The 7,978-nt window shown below is 48.8% G+C and overlaps 1 protein-coding gene across 1 annotated transcript in view; it reads left to right on the top strand.

The window, feature by feature from the left end:
• The first annotated feature begins 2,945 nt into the window (after positions 1-2,945).
• Positions 2,946-7,978, top strand: part of AMOT (angiomotin) — a 59,322-nt gene continuing 54,289 nt past the window's right edge. The window contains exon 1 of the mRNA XM_059482824.1: positions 2,946-3,128. The gene's annotated coding sequence lies outside the window, so the exon portion shown is untranslated. The remainder of the gene's footprint in view (positions 3,129-7,978) is intronic.

The following is a 7,978-nucleotide window of genomic DNA, read 5'->3' as shown; positions in this document are numbered from 1 at the left end:
CCCAGTTTGTATGTTGTCCTTATTTCAGATTTTTAGAATGGTCTGCATTAAAATACCTTCTAGCATCTGGAATCTGAGCTATTTCTCCTATTTCCTCTTTGTTTCTAGATCTCCTTTTATGTTTGTCTAGTGGTTCTATAAGCACCCAGTCATCATCAAAGTGAACTTGGTAAGGAAGTAAATTGCCAAAGATGTGCTGTTATGTTAAAACTTCAATGCCCCTCTTAAAAAAGTAAGATGAAAATTTGAATGTGCAAGTAAGAAAAATGCAAGTTCAGCTGCTTGTCATTTACAGAACTTGCCTGATAGTGGGCAACTAATGTATTTAATGTCAATACAAGGGGAATTTTGAAGACTGAGACAGGTACAAATGAAGTCCCTGGCAAACAGAATTGTGCCTCTGTTCCAGTTTGTGGTCCTACAAGCACTGAAAGTAGCATGGTGAAACTGCCCAGTTGGACACTGAGGTTTGTGCGTGGCTTCCGCACGTGGCAGAATTGCAGCTGCTGTCAGTGGAGGCCCAGCAAGGTGCTTCCAGTGCCTGGAGCTGGATTTCCACATGGGCTGCCCTGTGCTGGCTCCTGTGCTCACTGCAGGGCCCAAATGTGAGCACAAAACCAAACCTGGGACTTGTCCAGCCTCAGCTTTGGGTTATGGCAGCAGTCACAGCCCTGCTCTGAGGAGAGGCCCTGCTCCAGCTGAACTGCTGCTGCATCTTCCTGCTGGATCCAGGAAGGGTGAGTGGTGTGGGGCAGCCAGGGCCTGCTCTGATTCCCAGTGCAATCCCAGTGGTGCTCCCAGGAGGTTCTGCACAGCACAAAGCATTGAGGATGAAACCATGGAGGGAATCCCTGAGGTAAGCAACAAGTCACAACACAGATTCTGCTTTTCAGTTCATTTCTATATATGAAATACTACCAAAACAAAATGAAAGTGTGTGTTAGAACACAGACACTGCCAAATTTTACCTGGTCATGAGGGAGTGTGAATGAGAACTCAGCAATGCTGAAGTGTGGTAAAGCTGCCATGAAATATTTAGCTGTTACAGTTTAAAGCTAAAAGTGACTATTGCAAAGAAAGTAGAAATAATGCAAATTACTGCAGCACTGTGATCTCTTCCTCCCCTCCTTTGTAACTCTCCCAAGCATTGTCTGATGGCACATGAATGATGCACATTTTTGCTGTGCTGTGCTCATGTTTTCCAGGCAGGGGTGCAGACCTCCAACAGCTGCAGGAACGAGGCAAAGAAAGGAGGGGGCTTGTCAGCCACAAAAAGAGCATGGATTTTGGAAATCCAGTACTACAAAAACAAACATTCCACCGTGTCTTGTAACAGATCCTCGTTGTCTGGCTCTGCCAAACAAGACCTCGTGACAGCACAGCCCATTTTTGTGTCACTGTTGTGCCCCTGTGCTGCTGGACTCCCATGGAGCAGTAACAGCCTTTCTCCCAGTCCTCCTTTCTGGGTGTTTACAGTGGAAGGTTGGTGTGTGGCCACTACCTCTGCTGGCTTTTTCCTCTCTCCATCAAAAGCAACAAAACAAAGCTATCTGTAATTAAATACAGCAAGCAGTAATAATGCTCTGTACACACAGATGTCTCTGCTTAAAACCATTTTTCCACCTGAATTTGGATGCTTCCTACTCCCATCTCTAAAATATCCTTTTGTTTCCATATGGCTTATTTTGTGTACTGTGTTGAACACAGGAAACATGGCACAGCAGGGCCAGAGAGATACTCAGCTTTAAATAAAAATAAATTGTAGATAAAAATGGAGGAAGCATGTAAACACGAGACCGTATGAACTCAACCCTTGATGGCCAGCAGCTGAGTATTTCACTGACAGACTTGCCAGGGCCTTTCTTTAAGTTTTGCCTGCTAATACTTCTTTGACAGGTTGGCTTTTTACATTTTTATTGCTTCTGTTGAGAGTTTCTGGGGCGAGGAATGGTCCTTGTCAGAAACATGGTGGAAGAAAGTTTAGAAGCAAAGCTGTTGCAGAAAGCTCATGATGTGATGGAGGTAATAGATACAGCAGGTTTAGGGGGCTGATAATAAGAGCCAGGTAAAATAAAAAGTAAAGAACTTTGGCCACACCTACTCCATGGAACAGTCCAGGCTGGGCCAGAGGGGCTGGAAAGGGCCTGGTGGGAAAGGCCCTGGGGGTGCTGCTCAACAGTAGCTGAGCATGAGCCAGGTATGCCCAGGTGGGCAAGAGGCCAAGGGCACCTGGCCTGTCCCAGCCATGGTGGGGCCAGCAGGACCAGGACAGTGACTGTCCCCTGCCTGGGCACTGCTGAGGCCACTCCTCAAGTGATGTGTTCACTTCTGAGCCTTTCAGTTCAGAATGCCCATGGAGGGGCTGGAGTGTGTCCCGGGCAGGGGAAGGGGCTGGAGCCCCAGGAGGGGCTGAGGGAGCTGGGAAGGGGCTCAGCCTGGAGAAAAGGAGGCTTAGGGGCGACCCTGTGGCTCTGCACAGCTCCTGACAGGAGGGGACAGCCAGGAGGGTTGGGTTCTGCTCCCAGGGAACAGGGACAGGAGCAGAGGGAATGACCTCCAGCTGTGCCATGGGAGGGTCAGGCTGGATATCAGGAAAAATTCCTCATAGAAAATGTTGTTAAACATTGCAATGGGCTGCTCCCAAGCAACCGGTGATAGGACAAGGGAGGTTCAGGTTGGATATTGGGAAGAATTTCGTCACGGAAAAGGTTGTTAAACATTGGAAGGCGCTGCCCAGGGAGGTGGTGGACTCCCATCCCTGGAGGTGTCCAGGGAAAGACTGGAGGGGGCCCGCAGCGCTCTGGGCTGGCTGACAAGGTGGGGCTCACTCACAGGCTGAGCTCGCTGCTCTCAGAGGCTTTTCCAGCCCCGCCGGTGCCGCGATTCCCCTCGGCCGAGGCGCGCTGCCCGCAGGCGCCGGCGGCTCCCCCGCCCGTGCGGAACTACAGCTCCCGGCCGGCACCGCTCGCCGGCCCGCCGGGGGATGCCGGGCGCCGTAGTTGCAGCCGCCTGCTGAAAGTTCCCCACGGCATCGGCGGGGGGCCCTTGCCGGAGCTCCCCGGCGTGGCCCAGCGCCGTGCCGGCCCGGGATGGATGTGCGGGCGGCCGCGGGGCCCGGCGGCCGCGGGGTAAGGGCGCTGCGCGGGTGAGGGCGCGGCCGCGGCGGCGGGGCGAGGCCGGCGGGCGGCGCGGGGAAAGGCCGGCGCTGTCCCCTCAGGCACCGCCCGGGACGGGCCCCCGAGGCGGGGCAGGGCAGCCGGGTGTTCCCGCTGCCCGCATGGGCATCTCCTTCTCCTTCCCCGGGCGGTGTGGGGCGGTGCCGGGGCTCAGCCCGCGCTGGTGGTGGCTGTGGGGAGGCGGCGGGGCTCGGGGGCTGTGGGAGCCGTCCCTGCTCCCCTGTCCGGCCCCTCCCCGGCTCCGCTGCCGGGTCCAGGTGGGGCCGGGGATGTTTTGTCACCCTCAGGCTCTGCCCTAGCGCCAGGGATGGTCCCTGCCCTGCCCTTCTCCTCCCCCGCACCTGCCCCAGCTCTGAATTTAACAGACATATCTCCAAATCCTCCTGCTTTGATCTCCGGGAGAGCAAATTTGGAGGGTGATAATCCCCAAAGGGTTAAAAGCTTTGCATCCGTGCCTTGGTTCGGCCGTCCCCGGTACGATCATTGTGGATTTCATTCACAGACTGAGTCAGGCAGGGCCATAAATATTCACCGTGACTTCTGCCACACGGTCTGAGCTGCTCAAACCCCTTCTGCCTCAATTCCCGGGTACTTTTTGGGGAAGGTGAGGGCTGGAAAGCCAAATCCTCATTGTGGAGGGGCTGTGGTGAACACAGGAGCTGGGGGGATGTTGAACACCCATTGCTTTTCTGGGTGCTGGCTGCAGCAGGTGGGAGAGCCCAGCGCTTCCACATTTCAGACTCCTGGGGGCTGAAATAATTTGAAATAATTCGAAGCTGAAATTTCAGACTTCTCACGACATCCACACCCCAACTCTGGCATCCTCACCTGCACTCTCCCATCATAACATGCATAAAGAAGATCTCCACTCAGTTTTCAGGTTAAAATTTTCAGCATCACACCTCTGATAAATGATTTTTAATTCAGCCCCAATACAATATAAAATATAAAATTCCGTTTTAGTTAATTTTTCATTTTTATTCCACTTTTTAATGATATTTTTTTCATTAAGCGTCTAATCACATCCTGGCATTTCTCATCAGTAAGGCTCAAGGTGCTTTACAAAAGAGGGAAAAATATGATTATCATCCTTATTAAGGCTTAGGTTTTGGGCAGCTTTTGCAGATAATACAGGCCATAAATAATTAAAAGTACAATCTAATTAGGAGAAATCCCTAGTTGTAAACTGAAGTGCCACACTGTAGAAGGCGGTGTGTTACAAGGCATGGCCTGGTAACCTAATCTCCCTGATCAGAACAGTATCCCATTAACCCACAAATCTCCCCTCTCCTGACCTGTGTGCCCCTAGGACAGGTAATTCCATGTGCAGGATCCAAGGGAGGGAGTCTCAGTGACCAAAAAGCAGCTTGGAGAGTGTTCTAGTGAAGTTGCTTGGCATTTGAATAAAGGTCTTGTGTTTACCAAAATATCCAGCCTGAGCTGAGCAGGGTTGGGCATATAACTGATGGAGTATTTTAGCAGAAATAGGGCTCAGAAATAAGAAGCATTGCTCAAACTGGAGTCCAGAAGACACACACACAAAAAAAAAAGGTTGTGACTGGATCCAGTTCATCCATGTCCTAAATAGAATTCTCACCTGAAACTTGCTCTGAGCTCTTTGTCAAATTTCAAAAGTTGGAGATGGGCTTTCCTGTTTGGGAATTTAGTTTGCTTGTGCTGAACTGGGTCTGTGTATCCCGACACCTGCTGTCCTGCTGGGGGCTGGCTCCATCAGGATCACTGTTTATCCACATAACTCAGCAGCAGGACTACGTGGATGAAGTCCTTGTTCTCATTCCAAGTACCTGCTGTCACATCTGAGTTATTCTGTGGCAATGTTTCTGCTCTGATCTGTGCTTACCCAGCTCTCAGCAATGACCTAATTGCAACCTTCTCGTTAGGCAGAGAAATTTCTGAGTTTGGCTTTGCAGTTCACCTTCTCAGCAAGTAAATCTCTGCTCTGTGCCACCACCTACCATCACTTCAGCCCAGTGTTCATGAGGGATCATGAGGCTGATGGGGGCACTGAGTGTCTCTACAACAGCTTCTCCCACTGTAGCACTGCCATTTCTAACTCAGAGCAGGTGTAGACTATGTAGTCATGAAAATTCCTGAGTCTGGTGATCTCTAGCAGCTTTTTACCACTAAAGGAACTGCACCTGTGTTAGTCTGGTGGTGTGGAATTTCCTTGTAAGTGGGTGATATAAGAGCAGCTGAAAAAGCCCAGACTGCCTTTCTGCCTAAGCCTGATGTGGCTTAATCTTGGCCAAGTTGATGTAATTTTCAAATGTAACTCAAAGGGATGCTGATTGAAATGAGTCCCAAAATTCCTCAGCGTCTTGGACAGACCTGTATCTTGATATGTCTGTGTTGTAATGTCTTCATTTGTGTTGTGTTGTCATCTCATTGCTGGAAGCCCTGAGTAGTGGGGCATGGCTGGAGCTCCCAGGAATGCTGGGGGTTCTGGGATGTGCTGCACATGGCAGGGGAGGATGTGCAGAAATGAGGAAACTGGGATTGCAGACATTTTGAGCAGCAGAATGAGGGAGGGTGAGGGGGAAAAATAGAAAAGTCAGGAATAAAAACTAAACCACCACCAGGATTGTGGGTGATGGGTTCCCTGAGAACATTCTCGTGTGCTGCTGAGGAGAGGGAGAATAGATTTCCTGGAGAAGTGCATTTCAACAATGAAGCCTTTGGTTTCTTCCCTTGCACATTTGTAGAGCACTCACATCTTTCTTTCCCAAACCCCATTTCCTATTTCCTTTCATTTCCCAGTGTTTGTAAGGAGGTGAGCCACTGTTGGGCTCCTTTATTAACTTCACCTGTGGGAAGCTCCACGTGAATCCCTGGATTTCCCAGTTCTGACACCCAGGAGGTGTTTGTGGAGTCGAACACAAGGTGGAGGTTCCTGCACAGGGAGGGTTTGATGCTGTCCCAGTCCTGTGACTCTTAATCCTGCTTTGCTTTGAAGTCTGAAGCTCAGGAGTCTGCATTAATGATCAAGGGGCAGAGCTGAACACAGAATTCCTATGGCACAAAGGTAAAGGTGTGGGTAGGAATGTGGGAAGAAAAATATTTAAGAGCAGCCTGGCATGTATAGTTAATAATATTAAAAAAGTAATCATGTTAATGTCCTATAGGTGCTCAGGTTCTCAAGGCTTTGAGCATCTTCTCATCCCTTGTAGATCACCTGTCTCTGGCTGGATCCTGTCATGTGCACAATATTAAATTCCTTGAAGAGCAGAAAACTTCAGGTTTGAAAACTCTTGTCCTTGTCTGCAGTGGGAAACTTGCTCTGCCCCCTTAGGCAGGAATGTCTGTTCCTCATGCAGTGTTTCAGAGCTGTGCTTGGCATTTGGCTGTCACTCTGTCCCACTCTGCCAAGTGTCAGTGATCCCTGAATGCTTCAAGAGTTCCTTAGGACTCTCAGCAAATGTGAAGCTCTTCTAAATTTGAGATCTGTCAGGAGCAGAATGCAGTAGAACAATTATTCCTGACTTTGACTTACAACTATGTTAAAACTCACTTATTTTTACCACAGAGTGTGTTCTTTTTAAGGCTCTAAGCTGTTTCTCTAATTCAGGAGCTGTTCTTCCCAAGTTTTACTTCATAAAGGAATATAGTCAAAAGGGCTGTATATCTCTACACATAATATACAGATATATACAGCATTGTGAAGTCTTGTGTATTTTTTTTGTTAACACAGGATTTCTTTATGTATTTAGTACCATAGTGTAAATAAATATTTATGGAGGTATCTGAGGTTTTCAGGTCAGCTCTGTCAGGTAAAAATTTCATCCAAATCCCAGGAGAAAAACCCCACCTCTGACATTGCTTTCCCTTCTTGTCCCCAGGGAATTGAAAAGACAAAATATTTTAAGACATTGAACGTGCACTGAGCTTTGGTTCATTAGCTGAGAAGGAGTAGGATGTCTTTCCACAGCTACATTCAACAGTGAAGAACAAAAAGCTACCTTGAAAAATGGCCTTTGGGAAGCAGATGGCAGAAGCCAAGAAACTTGAGCCCTTTGCTAATGAATACTCTGTCCTTAACATTGTCTGTTTTGTTTCCCACACTTCCATGAGCTGCACATAGATTCAATTTGCCAATTTTTAACCCTTCTTCCTGGTGCCTGATTTGAGCACAGTCTGGGAGCTGGGACAGCTGGCACTGAGGTTTTTGCTGCCTCCTTGTCCCTGTGCAAGCTCTGGCTCAGGTGTGTGAGGGCCCAGGAGAGATGGCTTGGGTGCATCCTGGGGAGAGGGAATCCAAGCTTTTCCAGCTTCCTGGCAAAGGGTGGAACAGACACAGGGCTGGGAGCAGGTTTGCTTTGATGAAAACACAGCAGCATTCCCACTGTGGCTCCTGTTGGGGAAGGTGTTGCAGCTGGGCTAGGACTTTTTAAAGGAGAGCTGTTTTTCTTGGCATAGCCCAAAAATTGATGGAGAGTCAGGGTGGAGCCAAGGGATTTGGCATTATGGGAATTCTCACACCAGCTTGTCTTTGTGTGGCAGCACCACAGAAGTGCTTTCTGCTGAGAGAAGCATTTACATCAGATGTTTATTTGAGGCAGTGAAATTTATTCCGGTGAGTGATGATTGCCCAGAGTAAATGCAGTTCTTAGTAATGGCTGTGTTGTTTCCAAAAGCATAGCTAGCTCCTAGAGTTGCTGTTTGCTAAATTGCTAGGGACCTAATTAATCATCAATTTAAAACAAAAATGGCATTTCATATCAAGAACATAATGCACTTTCATCCCTCATTTTTCTCTTGATAATTGTTGAGCAAAGATCACCAGC

Source organism: Ammospiza nelsoni, chromosome 15, assembly GCF_027579445.1.
Source record: "Ammospiza nelsoni isolate bAmmNel1 chromosome 15, bAmmNel1.pri, whole genome shotgun sequence".
Taxonomy (NCBI): Eukaryota; Metazoa; Chordata; class Aves; order Passeriformes; family Passerellidae; genus Ammospiza; species Ammospiza nelsoni.
This window is presented reverse-complemented; position numbering and strand designations above follow the sequence as displayed.